This window comes from Pseudophryne corroboree, chromosome 1 (genome assembly GCF_028390025.1).
Source record: "Pseudophryne corroboree isolate aPseCor3 chromosome 1, aPseCor3.hap2, whole genome shotgun sequence".
Classification (NCBI taxonomy): domain Eukaryota; kingdom Metazoa; phylum Chordata; class Amphibia; order Anura; family Myobatrachidae; genus Pseudophryne; species Pseudophryne corroboree.
The window spans coordinates 272295768-272313525 of record NC_086444.1 but is presented as its reverse complement, the minus strand read 5'-3'; the positions used below and the strand labels follow the sequence as shown (position 1 = coordinate 272313525).

Here is a 17758-nt window from a genome sequence, read left to right as displayed (position 1 = left end):
AACGCCTACTGCTGCTGGCGCTGCTGTTGTTGCTGCTGGGAGTCGATCGTCATCCCAGAGGGGAAGTCGGAAGACCACTTGTACTACTTCCAGTAAGCAATTGACTGTCCAACAGTCCTTTGCGAGGAAGATGAAATATCACAGCAGTCATCCTGCTGCAAAGCGGATAACTCAGGCCTTGGCAGCCTGGGTGGTGTTAAACGTGTTTCCGGTATCCACCATTAATTCACAGGGAGCTAGAGAATTGATTGAGGTACTGTGTCCCCGGTACCAAATACCATCTAGGTTCCATTTCTCTAGGCAGGCGATACCGAGAATGTACACAGACGTCAGAAAAAGAGTCACCAGTGTCCTAAAAAATGCAGTTGTACCCAATGTCCACTTAACCATGTACATGTGGACAAGTGGAGCAGGGCAGACTCAGGACTATATGATGTAACAGCCCACTGGGTAGATGTATTGCCTCCCGCAGCAAGAACAGCAGCGGCGGCACCAGTAGCAGCATATCGCAAACGCCAACTCGTTCCTAGGCAGGCTACGCTTTGTATCACCGCTTTCCATAAGAGGCACACAGCTGACAACCTCTTACGGAAACTAAGGAACATCATCGCAGAATGGCTTACCCCAATTGGACTCTCCTGGGGATTTGTGACTTCGGACAACGCAACCAATATTGTGTGTGCATTACATGTGGGCAAATTCCAGCACGTCCCATGTTTTGCACATACATTGAATTTGGTGGTGCAGAATTATTTAAAAAACGACAGGGGCGTGCAAGAGATGCTGTCGGTGGCCCGAATAATTGCGGGCCACTTTTGGCATTCAGCCACCGCGTGCCGAAGACTGGAGCACCAGCAAACACTCCTGAACCTGCCCCGCCATCATCTGAAGCAAGAGGTGGTAACGAGGTGGAATTCAACCCTCTATATGCTTCAGAGGATGGAGGAGCAGCAAAAGGCCATTAAAACCTATACAGCTACCTACGATATAGGCAAAGGAGGGGGAATGCACCTGACTCAAGCGCAGTGGAGAATGATTTCAGCGTTGTGCAAGGTTCTGCAACCCTTTGAACTTGCCACACGTGAAGTCAGTTCAGACACTGCCAGCCTCAGTAAGGTCATTCCCCTCATCAGGCTTTTACAGAAGAAGCTGGAGAGATTGAAGGAGGAGCTAAAACAGCGATTCCGCTAGGCATGTGGGACTTGTGGATGGAGCCCTTCATTCGCTTAACCAGGATTCACAGGTGGTCAATCTGTTGAAATCAGAGCACTACATTTTAACCACCATGCTCGATCCTAGATTTAAAACCTACGTTGTATCTCTCTTTCCGGCAGACACAAGTGTGCAGAGGTTCAAAGACCTGCTGGTGAGAAAATTGTCAAGTCAAGCGGAATGTGACCCGTCAACAGCTCCTCCTTCACATTCTCCCGCAACTGGGACTGTGAGGAAAAGGCTAAGAATTCCGAGCCCACCCGCTGGCGGTGATGCAGGGCAGCCTGGAGCGAGTGCTGACATCTGGTCCGGACTGAAGGACCTGCCAACAATTACTGACATGTCGTCTACTGTCACTGCATATGATTCTGTCAACATTGAAAGAATGGTGGAGGATTATATGAGTGACTGCATCCAAGTAGGCACGTCAGACAGTCCGTACGTATACTGGCAGGAAAAAGAGGCAATTTGGAGGCCCTTGCACAAACTGGCTTTATTTTACCTAAGTTGCCCCCCCTCCAGTGTGTACTCCGAAAGAGTGTTTAGTGCAGCCGCTCACCTTGTCAGCAATCGGCGTACGAGGTTACATCCAGAAAATGTGGAGAAGATGATGTTCATCAAAATTAATTATAATCAATTCCTCCGTGGAGACATTCACCAGCAATTGCCTCCAGAAAGTACACAGGGACCTGAGATGGTGGATTCCAGTGGGGACGAATTAATAATCTGTGAGGAGGGGGATTTACACAGTGAAAGGGGTGAGGAATCTGAGGATGAGGAGGAGGTGGACATCTTGCCTCTGTAGAGGCAGTTTGTGCAAGGAGAGATTGATTGCTTCTTTTTTGGTGGGGGCTCAAACCAACCAGTCATTTCAGTCACAGTCATGTGGCAGACCCTGTCGCTGAAATGATGGGTTTGTTAAAGTGTGCATGTCCTGTTTATACAACATAAGGGTGGGTGTGAGGGCCCAAGGACAATTCCATCTTGCACCTCTTTTTTCTTTAATTTATCTTTGCATCATGTGCTGTTTGGGGACTATTTTTTGAAGTGCCATCCTGTCTGACACTGCAGCGCCACTCCTAGATGGGCCAGGTGTTTGTGTCGGCCACTTGGGTCGCTTAGCTTAGCCATCCAGCGACCTTTATGCACCTCTTTTTTTCTTTGCATCATGTGCTGTTTGGGGACTATTTTTTTAAGTGCCATCCTGTCTGACACTGCAGTGCCACTCCTAGATGGGCCAGGTGTTTGTGTCGGCCACTTGGGTTGCTTAGCTTAGCCATCCAGCGACCTTGGTGCACCTCTTTTTTTCTTAGCATCATGTGCTGTTTGGGGACTATTTTTTAAATCTGCCATCCTGTCTGACACTGCAGTGCCACTCCTAGATGGGCCAGGTGTTTGTGTCGGCCACTTGGGTTGTTTAGCTTAGTCACACAGCTACCTCATTGCACCTCTTTTTTTCTTTGCATCATGTGCTGTTTGGGGACTATTTTTTTAAATCTGCCATCCTGTCTGACACTGCAGTGCCACTCCTAGATGGGCAAGGTGTTTGTGTCGGCCACTTGGGTCGCATAGCTTAGTCACACAGCTACCTCATTGCACCTCTTTTTTTCTTTGCATCATGTGCTGTTTGGGGACTATTTTTTAAATCTGCCATCCTGTCTGACACTGCAGTGCCATTCCTAGATGGGCCAGGTGTTTGTGTCGGCCACTTGGGTCGCTTAGCTTAGTCATCCAGCGACCTCGGTACAAATTTTAGGACTAAAAATAATATTGTGAGGTGTGAGTTGTTTAGAATAGACTGGAAATGAGTGGAAATTATGGTTATTGAGGAAATAATACTATGGAATCAAAATGACCCCCAAATTCTATGATTTAAGCTGTTTTTGAGGGTTTTTTGTAAAAAAAACACCCGAATCCAAAACACACCCGAATCCGCCAAAAAAATTTCAGGGAGGTTTTGCCAAAACGCGTCCGAATCCAAAACACGGCCGCGGAACCGAATCCAAAACCAAAACACAAAACCCGAAAAATTTCGGTGCACATCACTAGTTTATGTAGGACATAGCTGTCATACTGTCCAGAGAAGAACTAGAATATTGTCTGTCTCTGGAGGTTAAAGAGATTGAAAAGTTGTTTTTTTCTCAGTTCTCCGTTCTAAAGTACTTATATGAAGGCTATTTTTTTCTCCTGACCATTCACATACTATAGCCAGGGCCAGAATAACAATGGGGCGGATGGAGCTGCAATAAATGGGGGATAAAAGAAGTAGGGGTCCCTTGTATTTTTGAAACCAGCACCAAGCTCCACCAGGGACATAATGCCATTTTGGTCCCTGCGGATGTGGCATTACCCCTCCAACTTGTCACCCCTGGGGGGAGTGGGAACCCCTTGAATCAAGGCGTCCCCCCTCCTGGAACCTAAGGGCAAGGGGTGATGCCAGGGGCTGTCCCCAGCACCCCAGGGCGGTAACTGCCGGGCTGATAGCCAAAATTGTGTAAAAAAATTATAATATTGTCTTTTTGCTGTGCAACTAGAAGTACCAGCAAGCCTCCCCCGCATGCTGGTACTTGGAGAACTACAAGTACCAGCATGTGGGGAATTAACGGGCCCGCTGGTAAGTGTAGATCCACAACAAAATATATACCCCCAAAAAAACTGGACACACACACTGTGAAAGTACAAGTTTGATACACAAACATGTACACTTTCACACTCACACATACAGTACTTATCTATTGTCTAAAGATGAGCGGGTTCCATTCCCTGAGAACCAAACCCCCTCAAACATCACTACCCGAGCCCGGATCCGAGTCAGGCTCGGGTTTTCCCGCCTGACTTAGAAACCAGAACGAGGCAAAACTTCATCATCCCGCTGTCGGATTCTCGCGGGGTTTGGATTCCATATAAGAAGCGGCGCATCGCCGCCATTTTCACTCCGGCATTGGAGAGTGTAGAGAGAGGACGTGTCTCCATCCTCAGTGTCCTGCATCAGTTCAGTGGTAGTGTCTGGTGTTGCATCAGTCCAGTCACAGTGGTGGTGTCCTCTGCTGCCATATGTCCAGTGCTGATGTATAAGTCCTGTCCAGTGGTGCTGTGTTGTGCTGCATCAGTCCAGTGGTGGTGTCTTGTGCTGCATCAGTCCAGTCACAGTGGTGGTGTCCTCTGCTGCCATTTGTCCAGTGCTGCTGTATATGTCAAGTCCAGTGGTGCTGTGTTGTGTTGCACCAGTTCAGTGGTGGTGTATTGTGCTGCATCAGTCCAGTCACAGTGGTGGTGTCCTCTGCTGACATATGTCCAGTGCTGCTGTATAATTCCAGTCCATTGTAGTGGTTCTATATTATCCTGCATCAGACCAGTGGTGGTGTCCCTGTGCTGCTAAATATGTCCAGTGGTACTGCCGTATATGTCCAGTGTTACTGCCGTATATGTCCAGTGATACTGCCATATATGTCCAGCAGTACTACCGTATAAATCCAGTGATACTGCCGTATATGTCCAGTGGTACTGTCGTATAAATCCAGTCCAGTGATACTGCCGTATATATCTCCGGTGGTACTGCCGTATAATTCCAGTCATACTGCAGTATAATTCCATTGGTACTGGTGTATAAATCAAGTCCATTGATACTGCCATATATGTCCAGTGGTACGGCAGTATAATTCCAGTGGTACTGGCGTATAATTCCAGTGATACTGCCGTGTAATTCCAGTGGTACTGGCATATAATTCCAGCGACACTGGTGTATAAATCCAGTCCAGTGATACTTCAGTATATATCCAGTGGTACTGCCATATAATTCCAGTGGTCATGCCGTATAAATCCAGTGGTACTGGCGTATAAATCCAGTCCAGTGATACTGCCATATATGTCCAGTGGTACTGCCGTATAATTCCAGTGATACTGCTGTATAATTCTAGAGGTACTGGCGTATAAATCCAGTGATACTGCCGTATAAATCCAGTCCAGGTGTACTGCCGTAAAATAAATGTCCAGTGGTACTGTGGATAATTCCAGTGATACTGCCGTATAATTCCAGTGGTATTGGCGTATAAATCCAGTGATATTGCCGTATAAATCCAGTCCAGTGGTGCTGCCCGTATAAGCACAGTGGCACTGCCGTATAATTCCAGTGATACTGCCGTATAATTCCAGTGGTACTGGTGTATAAGACCAGTAGTACAGGCGTAAAAGTCCAGTCCAATGATACTAACGTATATGTCCAGTTTTACTGCCATATAATTTCAGTGATACTGCCGTATATGTTCAGTGGTACTGCCGTATATGTCCAGTGGTACTGGCGTATAAATCCAGTCCATTGAAACTGCCATATATGTCCAGTGGTACTGCCATATAAATCCAGTGATACTGCCGTATATGTCCAGTGGTATTGCCAAATAAATCCAGTGGTACTGGCATATAAATCCAGTCCAGTGATACTGCCATATATGTCCAGTGGTACTGCCATATAACTCCAGTGATACTGCCGTATATGTCCGGTGTAGAGATACGTTCTCCTGTACCGCATATTGTTATATAGCTCCAGAAAAATAATGGAGAACAAAAATTTGGAAGATAAAATAGGGAAAGAACAAGAACCACGTCCTCCTAGTGCTGAAGCTGCTGCCACTAGTCATGACATACACAATGAAATGCCATCAACATTGTCTGCCAAGGCCGATGCCCAATGTGATAGTAGAGGGCATGTAAAATCCAAAAAGTCAAAGTTCAGTAAAAAGATCCCAAAAAAGAAATTTAAATGGTCTGAGGAGAAACGTAAACTTGCCAATATGCCATTTACGACACAGAGTGGCAAAAAACGGTTAAGGACCTGGCCTACAGCATAGCAAAGAACTGTGCGTTCTAAGATGGCATCACAAATCCCCAAGGAGAGTCCAAGTGTGTCGGCGGTTGCAATGCCTGACCTTCCCAACACTGGATGGGAAGAGGTGGCTCCTTTCACCATTTCCTGCAAGTGCTGGAAGTAGCACCCACAGTCCAGTTTCTGATATTCAAATTGAAGATGTCACTGTTGAAGTACACCAGGATGAGGATATGGGTGTTGCTGGCGCTGAGGAGGAAGTCGACGATGAGGATTCTGATGGTGATGTGGTTTGTTTAAATCAGGCACCGGGGAAGACACCTGTTGTCCGTGGTATGAATAAGCCCATTGTGAAGTCTTGGCAAAATACCAAAAAATCCACCTCTTCGGTGTGGAATTATTTCTCCACAAATCCGGACAACAGGTGTCAAACTGTGTGTTGCCTCTGTCAATCTGTAATAAGCTGCGCATTCATCATAAGTCAGTGTCAAGTTTTTAAACTTTGGGTAAGAGCGTAAGCAGTCGACTGACACCTAAATCTCTTCTTCCTCTTGTACCCAAGCTCCTGCAAGCCACACCACCAACTCCCTCAATGTCAACTTCCTCCTCAGTCAGGAACGTCAGTAGTCCTGCAGGCCATGTCACTGGCAAGACTGAGAAGTCCTCTCCTAACCGGGATTCCTCTGGAGGATCCTTGAGTGGTACACCTACTGCTGCTGTTGCCGCCACTGCCGCTGTTGCTGATGTGAGTCAATCGTTAAACCAGAAGGGAAGTCGGAAGACCACTTGTACTACTTTCAGTAAGCAATTGACTGTCCAACAGTCCTTTGTGAGGAAGATGAAATATGGCAGCAGTCATCCTGTTGCAAAGCAGATAACAGAGGCCTTGACAGCTATGTAGGTGTTAGACATGCATCTGCTATCAGCCATTAGTTCAGTGGGACTTAGAGAATTGATGGAGGTAGTGTCCCCCGGTACCAAACCCCATCTAGGTTCCACTTCACTAGGCAAGCAATACCGAGAATGTATAGAGACATCAGAAAAAGTGTCCTCAGTGTCATAAAAAATGCAGTTGTACCCACTGTCCACTTAACCACAGACATGTGGACAAGTGGAACAGGGCAGACTAAGGACTATATGACTGTGACAGCCCACTGGGTAGATGTATTGCCTCCCGCAGCAAAAACAGCAGCGGCACCAGTAGCAGCATCTCGCAAATGCCAACTCGTTCCTAGGCAGGCTACGCTATGTATCACCGCATTCCATAAGAGGCACACTGCTGACAACCTCTTACGGAAACTGAGGGACATCATCGCACAATGGCTTACCCCACTAAGACTCTCCTGGGGATTTGTGATATCGGACAATGCCACCAATATTGTGCGTGCATTACATCTGGGCAAATTCCAGCACGTCCCATGTTTTGCACATACAATTAATTTTGTGGTGCAGAATTTTTTGCAAAATGACAGGGGCGTGCATGAGATGCTGTCGGTGGCCCGAAAAATTGTGGGCCACTGTCGACATTCAGCCACTGTGTGCCGAAGACTGGAGCGCCAGCAAACACTCCTGAACCTGCCCTGCCATCACCTGAAGCAAGAGGTGGTAACAAGGTGGAATTCAACACTCTATATGCAGGGCCAGTTCTTGCCCTTGTGGTGCCCCGGACAAAAATAGGGGCGTGGCTTTATATGGGGGCGTGGTCAGTTACGCCCCCATTTGTGCCCCTGTAGCGCAGCTGGAAGAAAAATAAAAATAAAATAAAAGTATATTTACAATCCCCGTTCCTGATTCCAGATCTCCTCCTCCGCCGGCACCGCTCTCCTCCAGTCCTCGGATCTATGTGAGAGACGTCATTACTTCTCTCCCATAGCACATCATAGACACTAGAGGTCAATTATGACCCCTAATGTCTGTGCCACTATGCTGTGCGGTGCGCCATGATGTCATCGCGCACCGCACAGCAAAGGTCCTCTCCATGAAGAGAAACTAGATGCTATGCGTCTAGTTTCCCTTCATGGAGAGGACCTTTGCTGTGCGGTGCACGATGACGTCATCGCGCACCGCACAGCACAGGTCCTCTCCATGAAGGGAAACTAGACGCGTAGCGTCTGGTTCCCTTCAAAGCGGGGGACCAGCGGCGGGCACAGTGGTGGATCTTGCCATGGTGCGGCGCCCTCCGGATGGCGCTGGCGCCCTCCGGAAGGCGGCGCCCCGGGCAAAAGTACTGCTTGCCCGTGGCAAGATCCGCCACTGTCTATATGCTTCAGAGGATGGAGGAGCAGCAAAAGGCCATTCAAGCCTATACATCCACCTACGATATAGGCAAAGGAGGGGGAATGCACCTGACTCAAGCACAATGGAGAATGATTTACATCTTGTGCAAGGTTCTCCAATCCTTTGAACTTGCCACATGTGAAGTCAGTTCAGGCACTGCCAGCTTGAGTCAGGTCATCAGGCTTTTGCAGAAGCAGCTGGAGAAATTGAAGGAGGAGCTACGATGGAGCGATTCCGCAAAGTACAGTATGTGGGACTTGTGATGAAGCCCTTTATTTGTTTGGCCAGGATTCAAGGGTGGTCAATCTGTTAAAATCAGAGCACTACATTTTGGCCACCGTGCTCGATCTTAGGTTTAAAGCCTACGTTGTATCTCTCTTTCCGGCAGACACAAGTCTGCAGAGGTTCAAAGACCCTCTGGTGAGAAAATGATTAACTCAAGCGGAACGTGACCCATCAATAGCTCCTCCTTCATTTTCTCCCGCAACTGGGGCTGCGAGGAAAAGGATAAGATTTCCTAGCCCACCCGATGGTGGTGATGCAGGGTAGTCAGGAGCGAGTGCTGACATCTGGTCTGGACTGAAGGACCTGCCAACGATTACTGACATGTCTACTGTCACTGCATATGATTCTGTCACCAATGAAAGAATGGTGGAGGATTATATGAGTGACCGCATCCAAGTAGGCATGTCAGACAGTCCATATGTATACTGGCAGGAAACAGAGGCAATTTGGATGCCCTTGCACAAACTGGCTTTATTTAACCTAAGTTGCCCCCCCTCCAGTGTGTACTCCGAAAGAGTGTTTAGTGCAGCCGGTAACCTTGTCAGTGATCGGCGTAGGAGATTACTTCCACAAAATATGGAGAAGATGATGTTCATCAAAATGAATTATAAATTCCTCCAGGAAGACCTTTACCAGCAATTGCTTCCAGAAAGTACAGAGGGACCTGTGATGGTGGATTCCAGTGGGGACAAATTACAGTAATACTCTGTGAGGAGGAGGATGTACACACTGATAGGGGTGAGGAATCGGAGGATGAGGATTAGGTCGACAACTTGCCTCTGTAAAGTCAGTTTGTGCAAGGAGAGATTGATTGCTTTTTTTTTGGTGGGGGTCCAAACAAACCAGTAATTTTAGCCACAATCATGTGGCAGACCCTGTCACTGGAATTATTGGTTTGTTAAAGTGTGCATGTCCTATTTATACAACATAAGGGTGGGTGGGAGTACCCAAGGACAATTCCATCTTGCACCTCTTTTTCTTTTTTGCATCATGTGCTGTTTGGGGACTAGTTTTTAAAAGTGCCATCCTGTCTGACACTGCCGTACAACTCCAGGGGTACTGCCATATAAGTCCAGTGGAACTGCCATATAAGTCCAGTCCAGTGGTGCTGTCTTGTGCTGCATCAGTCCAGTGGTGGTGTCTTGTGCTGCCATAAGTCCAGTGGTGTTGTCCTGTACTGTATGTTATTTACTCCAAATAAAAGGCTTATATACATTACTTATATTATTATCCAAATAATTTTTCCAGGGTGTGCCCTGTGGGCTGTAGGGGTACGCTCGCCTGTGCTGCATATTATCATAATAGCTCCAAATAAAAGGGTTATTATTATCCAAATAAATTTTACAGGCTTTGCCGTGTGTTTGTGGTTTAGGGGTACGCTCTCCTGTGCCACCAATATTGTGCATGTATTACATCTGGGCAAATTCCAGGATGTCCCATGTTGTTTGTGCCGCACACTTGTGTCGCTTAGCTTAGTCATACAGCTACCTCATTGCACCTATTTTTCTTCTTTGCATGATGTGTTGTTTGAGGCTAGTATTTTTAAGTGCTATTCTGTCTGCCATTGCAGTGCCATTCATAGATGGGCCAGGTGTTTGTGCCGCACACTTGTGTCACTTGGCTTAGCCATCCAGCTACCTCATTGCACCTCTTTTTCTTCTTTGCATGATGTGCTGTTTGGGGCCTATTTTTTAAATCTGCCACCCTGTCTGCCACTGCAGTGCCACTCCTAGATGGGCCAGATGTTTGTGCCACACACTTGTGTCGCTTAGCTTAGTCATCCAACTACCTTGGTTCAACCTTTTGGCCTAAAAACAATATTGTGAGGTGTGAGGTGTTCAGAATAGACTGGAAATGAGTGGAAATGAATGTTATTGAGGTTAATAATACAGTAGGATCAAAATTACCCCCAAATTCTGTGATTTTAGCTATTTTTATGGGTTTTTTTTTAAAAATCATCCAGATCCAAAACCAGAACACGAAAGGGTGATATTTGCAAAACCAATCCAGATCCAAAACACGTGCATGGAACCAAAAACAAAACTAAAACTCAAAACTCAAAAAGTGCCCACAGCATATCTCTACTATTGTCCCATAGAGCCCATTGGTCCCCTTGTCTGGTAGAATCCATGAGGTACCTGTTAAAAAAGCCCAATATACTCACCTATAGTCCAGTGAAGATCGGTCCTCTTCTGTCCAAGTAGGTATCCACAGGGTTAAAAAAATAAATCGAAACACCCGGTCCATGCTTTTAAAGGCTATCAGCCCTCCATCCACCGCCCAGGGATAGGGAGGACAGCCTCAGGCTTCGCCCCTGGCCCTTGGGTGCCTGGAGGGGGGGACCTCTTGATTTAAAGGGTCTCAACTCCCCCAGGGAGCCCCGGACAGGGGTGACTAGTTGAGGCGGAGCTAATGCCACGACCAATATAAATGTGCCCCCGGATGTGGCATTATCTTCTTGGCTAGTGGAGCCCAGTGCTGGTTTTAAAAATATGGGGGACCCCTACTTCTTCTGTCCCCGTATTTTTGGAACAGGACCGGATCAAGAGCCTGGTGCTGGTTGTATAAATACTGGGGACCCCTACACAATTTTTCCCAGGTATTTTAACAACCAGACCTGCTCAAAGAGGCTGGTTATGCTTAGGAGGGGGCAACCCACACAATTTTTTTTAACTCTTTCACACACATTTGCATAGAGAAGCATGCACAGATCAAAACATGCCAGAAAAAAAGCAATTTTATTTGAAAGCTCCATTTCTGTACGAATTCCATGCTTTCCCGGCAGCATTTGGCTATTGTCGGCAGTGATTGAGAATACAAATTCATAGTAAATTCCTATGTTGTATAAAATAACAGCCGCATTTGACCGATGGTCTATTGATTCATATTTATGTGTTTGGCGGTGTATCTCAATACGAATAGCCCCAACACTGCCGAGATTTGAGTTTTGTAAATTCCCGAGATGACATTTAGAAAAAAAAACAATCCCGAATGGAATCGGAACCTTAGTAAATTTCCACCACTGTGCCCTTGGACATAGTGGGGGGAATTCAATTGTTTCTTGCACACCCATAACTAATAGGTGCCCGAGAGAGCAAGTGCTGCGGGCACCCATTACTTATCACACACAAAAGCACTGAGTTTTGCTGGCTGCTCCAACAACCATCTTTTTGCAGATTTCCGCTCGTCACCTCAAAAGGCTGCAAGCAGAAATCATGCAGTCATGCTCGATTGGCAAAACAATTTAATATTTCCTTTGGATGCCAATCACTTATTGGCACCCAAAAAACAATTGTATTTCACCCAGTGATTCTCTCCTTACTCTCTCTCTCTCTCTATTATTTATATCTATCATTTATCTAGATAGATAGATAGATAGATAGATACAATTTTCTTTTTTTAAACACACATTCAGGGGGTTATTCAGAGTCCTTAGCAGTTTTTGCTAAATTAGCAAAAATTAGCAAAAACGGCTAAGGATCAAATTACATGCTGGGGGCTGCCTAGCACAAGGTAAGGCCACCCAGCATGTATGGTGCCACCTCGCGATGTGATTGCAATTCAGTTGTGACTGCATAGCAGAACTCAGAATTAGAGGTTGATCCCACGGGTTATTGGCACATGAACGCGCATAACCCGTGTTCATGTGCGGTATGAAAGGGTACCGGGCTGAAATACCGGGTCCAGTGACCCGGTATTTCAACCCTGCTCTTGACCAGGGTTGAACCCGCGTTCAACCCGGCTCACTGTGCGGTGTGAATGGGAGCCGGTAAATGCGCCCCGGCTCCCGTTCACTCTCTATGTACAGGCGGCGCTTGGAGATCATGTGATCTCTAGCGCCACCCCCGCAGCATCACCGCTGACGTCAGAAACCCGGCAATATGCCGGGCTGCTGACTGCGGTATGCAAGGCGTCTTACCCGGGAATGTCCCTGCATGATCCCGGGACCGTATTCCCGGGTAAGACCCTGCATTTTTGGTGTGAAAGAGGTATAAATGAGTAGAGTGGGGGGTCTGGGCAGTTGATGACGTGATTCTAGCTGAATTGCGTCATCATAGCCACGCCCCCTGCAGTATAATGCTTGTAATATCGGCATTACAGAGCAGAGGGCATGGCTTCAATGGTGTGGTTGCAGTAACCACACTCTGTTTTGCCTCTATCCTACCCTCTATATGCATCATAGCCCTGCCCCGCCTCCCTGCTGAGCCAATCTGGCTGCTCTATCACGGAGAGAGCAGCCAGGATGTCGGCAAGTATGCTCTTAGGCATCAACAAAATGTCAACTACTTCTTAAATAAATAAGAAAAAAGTCCAGTCTAGTGCATGAGTAAACAAACACCAACAAAAAAATTGCGTGTAACATGAGAGAATGCGAGTCGCTGGGGTGGTGTGGACAGGCTGGTACAGTTGTTAATAGAGCCTATGGCCAGTAAGTGATAGTTATGAGTCACCTCAGTTGGGGCGATCACACACTGCTGCTCTGCTATGTGAGCAGCGGGTAAATAGATGCTGTGCACATGCGCAAGGCATCTACACAATGCGGGAACAATCTCTGTTGACAGCCCAGCATTTCCAGGAGTACTTCTGTGTTCCATTCTGAATGTGTTTGCAAGTACTTTGTTTGGTCTAAATTAGAACGCTCCTCCGCCAGTACTCCTCTTCAGCGCAGAATGGTGTCTAAGTAGCAGAATCATATTAATATGCATAGGTGGACAAGCGTCCATCCACTTTCTGGTCATGTGCATAGCAATATCATGTAAGATACGCTACACTAACTTGCGCAGTACATAGGCTACCAATTTCTATTATAAGCGTGAAAATACTGTTTGCAATCAAATGAGGTAGACTGAACAGCAAAATCAACTGTCTCTTTTTTACACTTTGCACATACAGCCTAAGGCTCAAATAAAAACTCCCAATCTTCAGTATGAAACAGACTGTATTCATGAAAATAAAAAGTATAAGGAGTCTACACATCCCTCAGTGCCAAGGATTCTGCTGACAAGAAGCTAAAAGGCATCAATGGATTTCTTAGTGCCAAGGATTTTGTTGGCAGTATTACTGTGCATTAATCAGAAATGGAGCTCACCATGTGTGCAATAACCAGATGATTTTTACTTCTAAAAAATAAAGGAAAATATTTTAGTCACAAACAGGAAATGGTAAATGATGCAATTTCACATTTATAAACACATGGTAGTAATAGGTGCAGTACTGCAATGGTTCCCAAACTGGGTGCCTTGGGTGCCCTGGGTAGGTGGTCCAGGACCAGGACCAAATCAAATAATTAAACTATCTATCGATAGATGCTGTATTGCAACACCTTTAACCTTAACATAACAACTTACTTACGCTTATCTAGAATGAAGATACTGACAACATATGTGGTGTTTAAAACTGGCCAATCCTTTATTAATAAACACAAAAAGAAAAGACAATCGAATTAACCTACTGAATAATGGTGGCAGGGTGAAAGAAGGGCATATGTCCTGTGGCTTACCAAATGCTCGATGTCAGCTATTGTAATTAGAGATGTGCACCGGAAATTTTTCGGGTTTTGTGTTTTGGTTTTGGGTTCGGTTCCGCGGCCGTGTTTTGGGTTCGAACGCGTTTTGGCAAAACCTCACCGAATTTTTTTTGTCGGATTCGGGTGTGTTTTGGATTAAGGTGTTTTTTTCAAAAAACCCTAAAAAACAGCTTAAATCATAGAATTTGGGGATCATTTTGATCCCAAAGTATTATTAACCTCATAAACACCTGGCCCATCTAGGAGTGGCACTGCAGTGTCATGCAGGATGGCCCTTCCAAAAAATACTCCCCAAACAGCACATGACGCAAAGAAAAAAAGAGGCGCAATGAGGTAGCTGTGTGACTAAGCTCAGCGACCCAAGTGGCCGACACAAACACCTGGCCCATCTAGGAGTGGCACTGCAGTGTCAGGCAGGATGGCCCTTCCAAAAAATACTCCCCAAACAGCACATGACGCAAAGAAGAAAAAAAAGAGGCGCAATGAGGTAGCTGTGTGAGTAAGCTAAGCGACCCTAGTGGCCGACACAAACACCTGGCCCATCTAGGAGTGGCACTGCAGTGTCAGGCAGGCTGGCCCTTCCAAAAAACACTCCCCAAACAGCACATGACGCAAAGAAAAATGAAAGAAAAAAGAGGTGCAAGATGGAATTGTCCTTGGGCCCTCCCACCCACCCTTATGTTGTATAAACAGGACATGCACACTTTAACCAACCCATCATTTCAGTGACAGGGTCTGCCACACGACTGTGACTGAAATGACGGGTTGGTTTGGACCCCCACCAAAAAAGAAGCAATTAATCTCTCCTTGCACAAACTGGCTCTACAGAGGCAAGATGTCCACCTCATCATCATCCTCCGATATATCACCGTGTACATCCCCCTCCTCACAGATTATCAATTCGTCCCCACTGGAATCCACCATCTCAGCTCCCTGTGTACTTTGTGGAGGCAATTGCTGCTGGTGAATGTCTCCACGGAGGAATTGATTATAATTCATTTTAATGAACATCATCTTCTCCACATTTTCTGGATGTAACCTCGTACGCCGATTGCTGACAAGGTGAGCGGCGGCACTAAACACTCTTTCGGAGTACACACTTGTGGGAGGGCAACTTAGGTAGAATAAAGTCAGTTTGTGCAAGGGCCTCCAAATTGCCTCTTTTTCCTGCCAGTATAAGTACGGACTGTCTGACGTGCCTACTTGGATGCGGTCACTCATATAATCCTCCACCATTCTTTCAATGGGGAGAGAATCATATGCAGTGACAGTAGACGACATGTCCGTAATCGTTGGCAGGTCCTTCAGTCCGGACCAGATGTCAGCATCAGCAGTCGCTCCAGACTGCCCTGTATCACCGCCAGCGGGTGGGCTCGGAATTCTGAGCCTTTTCCTCGCACCCCCAGTTGCGGGAGAATGTGAAGGAGGAGATGTTGACAGGTCGCGTTCCGCTTGACTTGACAATTTTCTCACCAGCAGTTCTTTGAACCCCTGCAGACTTGTGTCTGCCGGAAAGAGAGATCCAAGGTAGGTTTTAAATCTAGGATCGAGCATGGTGGCCAAAATGTAGTGCTCTGATTTCAACAGATTGACCACCCGTGAATCCTTGTTAAGCGAATTAAGGGCTCCATCCACAAGTCCCACATGCCTAGCGGAATCGCTCTGTGTTAGCTCCTCCTTCAATGTCTCCAGCTTCTTCTGCAAAAGCCTGATGAGGGGAATGACCTGACTCAGGCTGGCAGTGTCTGAACTGACTTCACGTGTGGCAAGTTCAAAAGGTTGCAGAACCTTGCACAACGTTGAAATCATTCTCCACTGCGCTTGAGACAGGTGCATTCCACCTCCTATATCGTGCTCAGTTGTATAGGCTTGAATGGCCTTTTGCTGCTCCTCCAACCTATGAAGCATATAGAGGGTTGAATTCCACCTCTTTACCACTTCTTGCTTCAGATGATGGCAGGGCAGGTTCAGGCGTTTTTGGTGGTGCTCCAGTCTTCTGTACGTGGTGCCTGTACGCCGAAAGTGTGCCGCAATTCTTCTGGCCACCGACAGCATCTCTTGCACGCCCCTCTCGTTTTTTAAATAATTCTGCACCACCAAATTCAAGGTATGTGCAAAACATGGGACGTGCTGGAATTTGCCCATATTTAATGCACACACAATATTGCTGGCGTTGTCCGATGCCACAAATCCACAGGAGAGTCCAATTGGGGTAAGCCATTCTGCGATGATCTTCCTCAGTTGCCGTAAGAGGTTTTTAGCTGTGTGCGTATTCTGGAAAGCGGTGATACAAAGCGTAGCCTGCCTAGGAAAGAGTTGGCATTTGCGAGATGCTGCTACTGGTGCCGCCGCTGCTGTTCTTGCGGCGGGAGTCCATACATCTACCCAGTGGGCTGTCACAGTCATATAGTCCTGAGTCTGCCCTGCTCCACTTGTCCGTGGTTAAGTGGACATTGGCTACAACTGCATTTTTTAGGACACTGGTGACTCTTTTTCTGAGGTCTGTGTACATTTTCGGTATCGCCTGCCTAGAGAAATGGAACCTAGATGGTATTTGGTACCGGGGACACAGTACCTCAAACAAGTCTATAGTTGGCTCTGCAGTAAAGATGGATACCGGAACCACGTTTATCACCGCCCAGGATGCCAAGGCCTCAGTTATCCGCTTTGCAGCAGGATGACTGCTGTGATATTTCATCTTCCTCGCAAAGGACTGTTGGACAGTCAATTGCTTGGTGGAAGTAGTAAAAGTGGTCTTACGACTTCCCCTCTGGGATGACCATCGACTCCCAGCAGCAACAACAGCAGCGCCAGCAGCAGTAGGCGTTACACGCAAGGATGCATCGGAGGAATCCCAGGCAGGAGAGGACTCGTCAGAATTGCCAGTGACATTGCCTGCAGGACTATTGGCATTCCTGGGGAAGGAGGAAATTGACACTGAGGGAGTTGGTGGGGTGGTTTGCGTGAGCTTGGTTACAAGAGGAAGGGATTTACTGGTCAGTGGACTGCTTCCGCTGTCGCCCAAAGTTTTTGAACTTGTCACTGACTTATGATGAATGCGCTGCAGGTGACGTATAAGGGAGGATGTTCCGAGGTGGTTAACGTCCTTACCCCTACTTATTACAGCTTGACAAAGGCAACACACGGCTTGACAAATGTTGTCCGCATTTCTGTTGAAATACTTCCACACCGAAGAGCTGATTTTTTGGGTATTTTCACCAGGCATGTCAATGGCCATATTCCTCCCATGGACAACAGGTGTCTCCCCGGGTGCCTGACTTAAACAAACCACCTCACCATCAGAATCCTCCTGGTCAATTTCCTCCCCAGCGCCAGCAACACCCATATCCTCCTCATCCTGGTGTACTTCAACACTGACATCTTCAATCTGACTATCAGGAACTGGACTGCGGGTGCTCCTTCCAGCACTTGCAGGGGGCGTGCAAATGGTGGAAGGCGCATGCTCTTCACGTCCAGTGTTGGGAAGGTCAGGCATCGCAACCGGCACAATTGGACTCTCCTTGTGGATTTGTGATTTCGAAGAACACACAGTTCTTTGCTGTGCTTTTGCCAGCTTAAGTCTTTTCATTTTTCTAGCGAGAGGCTGAGTGCTTCCATCCTCATGTGAAGCTGAACCA

At 46.9% G+C, this 17758-nt stretch overlaps 1 long non-coding RNA gene across 1 annotated transcript in view; it reads right to left on the bottom strand.

Annotated features, from left to right (window-relative positions):
- LOC135056870 (uncharacterized) overlaps positions 1-17758 on the bottom strand; it is a 71142-nt gene that overhangs the window by 34247 nt on the left and 19137 nt on the right. The window contains exon 2 of the long non-coding RNA XR_010244090.1: positions 13683-13713. This is a non-coding gene — a long non-coding RNA (uncharacterized LOC135056870). The remainder of the gene's footprint in view (positions 1-13682; positions 13714-17758) is intronic.